General features: G+C 30.4%; 1 long non-coding RNA gene across 1 annotated transcript; it reads left to right on the forward strand.

The window, feature by feature from the left end:
- Positions 1 to 559: 559 nt before the first annotated feature.
- On the forward strand, positions 560 to 4,558 carry LOC134712904 (uncharacterized). The gene is made up of 3 exons (XR_010106335.1): positions 560 to 1,148; positions 2,202 to 2,293; positions 2,989 to 4,558. It is a non-coding gene; the product is annotated as an uncharacterized LOC134712904 (long non-coding RNA).
- The last annotated feature ends 832 nt before the right edge of the window (positions 4,559 to 5,390 follow it).

The following is a 5,390-nucleotide window of genomic DNA, read 5'->3' on the forward strand; positions in this document are numbered from 1 at the left end:
AGGTCTTGGAGGTCAGGGAGGGCTACCCCACAGCCTAGTGTAATAGAGATGAAGAAGTTGCTGGGTAAGGAGGGGAATTAAGTAATGTGTTGGTGTTGTAATTTCACACTGTTCTGATACTGAATAGTTGCTTTAAAGATTGTGAAGTACAAATAACCCTTACTTTTGGATGAAATGCATAATAAATTTCAAAATAATGAATACTTCCTTTTTCTTAATTTAAATAAATAACACTTTCTTTTCTGGATTTTAAATAAATAATTCCTTTTCTAGTTTTCAGATAAATAACCAATCCTTTTTCTAAATTTAAATAAATAATTCTTCCTTTTTAAATTATAAATAAATAAACCTTCCTATTTCAAAATTTAATTAAATAATACTTCTTTTTTTAAAATTATAAATAAATAAACCTTCGTTTTGTTTATTAAATTTGAATAAATAACCATTTTTTTTTTAAATTTGAATAAATAATCATTTCTTTTTCCAAATTTGAATAAATGACCTTCTTTTTTTCTAAATTTGAAATAATGAACCCTTTTTTTTGTGTGCTGGTGGTGTTACCACAGGTTTGTGTATGCGTCTAGTGTGGTTGGGAGTCGAGGACTCTTAAACTGCCGCTGGATAGCTTATATTCATAGGTGAAAAGAAAGCTGAGTGCGTAAGTCTTTCCTTCCAGTATATAGCCTCTACACTAACAAGACTTCTACAGTGCCTCCCCGTGACAGCACACGGTAACTAGGATCTAGTGTCCTAGGCTTGACTGTAGAGGATCTCGGAGTAGCAAGGACCCTAGAGATGAAGTGTTTAGGCCGATCGACATGCGGACATACCTAGCACTCATCACCCTTGCCCCAGTTATGGGTCAAATAGCAGGCTGAATGATGGTCATCAGCCTTGAAAGGATGTCTAGGAAAAGAAAACTCTTGATATAAATTTTTTGGTAGATTTGACTTGTCAGCCTTGGTCTGCAATTGATTTAAAGGAAACAAAGCTTGAGTAAAGATTCTCTGGTTCTCCAGGTTTGGGATTGAGAAATATGTCAACAACCTATCCTTGTAAAAAGGAAGAATGATTATATACTGATTAATCTCCCAGATGAGAAACATCACAACTGGGTCTGCATGAAGCTTTGACATTCAAAAGACAAGGTAAATATGCATAAGGTACATGTAGTAGATGTCCAGTCATTTCATTTGAGTAGTTATGATTTTGATATTTAAATTCACATTTGGATATAGTATTACATAATTCCACAAGATAATTAACATGGAGCACCAAAAATATTCATTGATGTTCTGTTTAAGGGTAGAAAAGGGATAAAGGAGTAGGTGCAGTAAGACCCCTTTTTGGCCCCAAAGTATAGCAGTTTTTAAAGTATGCATTTTTTTTATTTATCAAATAAAACAGTCGGATACTAGTATGTTTCAGTTTTTTTCAATGCAAGTTTCTATATTAAACACTTTAATAGACTAAATTTTTTTTAAGAATGATTGAATCTTGTCTTGAAATCTGAAAATGGTTGATGTATACTTTTTAAGGGAGGGTAGGGGGTCTAAAAAAGTGTATGCCCTGTTTTGTACACTTTGGAAAATGGTTGACAATTAATGATGACCCCTATATATTATATCAACCCAACAAACTGTAGAATTTTAACAATGGTGCTCCTGAAAGAATAGGAAGGGTACACAGTTCCTGCTCCACAGGTCACAATTAACAGTTATGACCAAAATATGTATTACAAATAAGAATTCATAGGTGGAAAAAAAAAATCATGCATAAACTAAAAATAAAAAACTATAAAAATTCACAAGAATTAGCCTAGTAAATTAAGAAGTATTATTATGCCATGATAATATGCATGTATATGATAAATGTTATGTATTAGTAAGTTAGAATCATAACATACATCTAAACAATTACATGTATATACATAGCAATTTGATATTTACACCTGGCCCATTGGACCTATATGTCACTTTAGCAATATTGTATCTAATTTAACTGCTATGATTAGATGTTAATTAATTGACTAAATTCCATATTCATGTATATATATCGAAATAAGATTGGTATAATTGCCAATGAGACAACTGACTCCACCAGAGACTAAAAGATATATAAGTTAACAACTATAGGTCAACATACGGCCTTCAATAAGTGTTTAAAACTATCACAGTTATGGATTCAATTTTTTTTTTCAGTTATCCTGGATATTTTGAAAACACGTAAACGATTTACTGAAGGAAAATCGAAGGAAAGTAGGACCTGAATGTAAAATAATACCAACTTGAAGGTATGTATGTTGACTGTAACAATAAATCCTTGTTTCAAGGTAACATTAAAGATAATGAACGGTTCTAGTTTATTGCTTCTATAATAATACGATACCTTATTACAGATATAAAAATATGAAGATGTGGTATGATTGCAATTTTGAAAACTCTCCACAAGAAACCAAATGACATATAAATTAACAGCTATAGGTCACAATTCTGCCTTCAAAAATGAGTAAAACCCATACCACATAGTCAGCTAAAAAATGAAAATTGTAAAATAAAAAAAAATAAAAAAATCGAAAACCTTATTCATGTCCAAAATAATGAACAAATCACAGCAACAAACATTAACCACTGAATTACAGGCACATACAGAGTGTGGCAGGGTTAAACTAGTTTGAAGGCATATTGCCTTATCCATCAAATCTTTGGTTGAATGAAAATTTTCAATCCATGGTGCCTGAAAAAATTGACATGTTTATTTTAAACAAATCTGAAGTAAAATATAAGTACAATGGTTGCATTTCATACTTAAGATGCCATTAGATTTAATAAAATTTTGAACTGCTTCATATGAAGAATTTCTTTAGCCTCTATCTCCTGGCTACCCCATATATGGATAAAATGTAAATATCTTCTGACATCAACATTTTTATGTTATTTTGTGAATTTTAGTTTATGTTTTGAATGAAATGTTATTTTCTATTTGTAGACAACGTGTGCTTGTTAATTTAGAAATCAACTGAAGCAAAAAAAGAATGGATTCTGATGATCTGAGGAACTTGGAAACACTTATTGACAAAAAAATATGTAGTATAATACAATTATGTTTAAAGAGAGAGATAGAAAAGGGTGAGAGCCAGTTGTAAAGATTTATTCTTTTAAACCAGATATGTTGATTACATTCGAATTTCATAGGCCTACAGTTCCCCCCTATATGGTCTTAGTTAATACATGTACTAGGTGTTTAATGTAAGACTTTGATGTGACGTTTGAGAACAATCAGCTGCCATTGGGTTAAATCTATTTTTATGCCCTTTCAGTTGGGGGGGATATTGTTTTACTCCTGTCCTTACCCACTACCATCCTTTTATAGGTATATAGATATAAGAAGATGTGAAATTGGTGACAATGAGACAACTCTCATCCAATTTACATGTAGTATAGATAACTACTACAGTTTAAGGAGTTATCTCCCATGTTTGTAGGTACTTTTGATATTTTTATATTTCATGATAAGGCTAATGTAAATAGAAGATTTAACTTGTTTTTGAATTAAACAAACTGAGCATAAGTTGTGAGGACTGGAAACTAGCAGGCCGAGTTTAAGGGTTAAGGGGAAGGAATACACTTGTTTATCTTTTCATATGAGCTAGTTTTGTACACTGCATGGAAGGCCTGCAATAGATTAGAATGTATTAGTTTTATATATGATTGTTATATATTTGTTGTTAGATATGCTATATAAGATGTAAAAAAGTAAGATGACAGTATTATAGTTCTGTAAATAAAATTAGCTTGTAAACAGAGGTCTAGATAATGCATTAAGTTGATTGGTCTGACATTGGAATTTCAAATTATATTTATGTCGTCATCATCTACAAAAGTGCTTCCATTCTCAATATTATCTGATATTAAACACCCCTTCCTCCCAATTATGACTTAATTTTTAGTTTAATGAGTTATCTCCAGTATTTGTAGGTACTTTGGTAACAGTATTTCATGATACGGCTAATGCAAATAGGGAGACAACTCTTGTTTTTTGTAGAAAAGAAGATTTAATTTGTTTTCAAATTTAATGGTAAATCCTGTGACTTTGTAAATTTCTTCTTAGCTTTAAAATAATATTTAACACCCTGTCCATGAAATTGAACATTGCTCCTCTTGATTTTAGTAAGTGAATTCTTTTGTAATAGTTTAAAAGAAATGTCAAATAGTATTTCATAATGCAATAGAAGGAATGGTATATTTTATAGAATGCTAGTATTGTTTTACTTGTATGTTTAAAAGTAGTAACAAAAAATGTCATATATTATTTGTTTTACTATATATATATTTACTATTATAAAGTGGAATAACATGAACTTATTTCCCTATTTGCTAGTTCAAAACTATTGTATAAAAGTTGAAATTTCTGTAACAATTAAACACCTATGATTCTTCCCTACAATGTATGATTTTTTTTAAAGCGGGGTGTATTTTTTTTTCAATATTGCCATATTCTTATGTCGTAAGTATCAGTATTATATAAGGTGATTGCTACATAAATCATTTCTCATTTTAATAAATAACATTTATTTGAACTTTTTTATGTTTCTGTAAAATATTATTAAAATAATATTTTGTTCCGCTTTTTAGAAATAATCTACTGTAAATTCAGAAATTATTGTGAGGTTTTTATTATTGCGAATAATACGACAGGGTTGTAAACGCAATAATTAAAACTCGCATTTTGTAATTTTTTAACTTAATAAAGCATGACTTTTCCCAAAATCGTAAAAATTAAAATCGCATTTAAGTTGAAATTGACAAAATCGCAATAATAAATGAACGCAATAATTTCTGAATTTACAGTAAGTGTTTCAGTTATTTTGAGAGGAAGAGTTTTGAGTTTAAATCCCTGGCTGGGTCAGACCACACAAAACGAAAAGCTGGTATTTGCTTGTTATAATATTTCAGGTTATATTTATCCCTTCAGAATAATATTTTAGGGTATAGTGATTCTATAGATATAAGAAGATGTGGTATGAGTGCCAATGAGACAACTCTCCATCTGCTGAATTATGTTTGGGGTATTGTGATTCCTGTCGATTTTGAGGTTCACTTTTAATTCAATGGTAATTAATTAAACATTTCGAATTGGTTTTTTTTTTTCGCTTGTTTTTTTTACATAGATCAGGCCATAATGGTTTCTGCATTTGAAATTGTATCATGTTTTGTTATATTGGCGCTATCTCTAACAACTTGCTTACAGTGACCTATATTTTTTAACGCCTACAGCATGAAAGATGTACCTACTAATTTGCGCTATTAGTATATAGTAATAACATTGTCTGTCATTTGACCCTTGTGTAACCTCGGATCAAGAATATCATGACCTGTTGTTTTGTGCAC

This window comes from Mytilus trossulus, chromosome 3, assembly GCF_036588685.1.
Source record: "Mytilus trossulus isolate FHL-02 chromosome 3, PNRI_Mtr1.1.1.hap1, whole genome shotgun sequence".
Taxonomy (NCBI): domain Eukaryota; kingdom Metazoa; phylum Mollusca; class Bivalvia; order Mytilida; family Mytilidae; genus Mytilus; species Mytilus trossulus.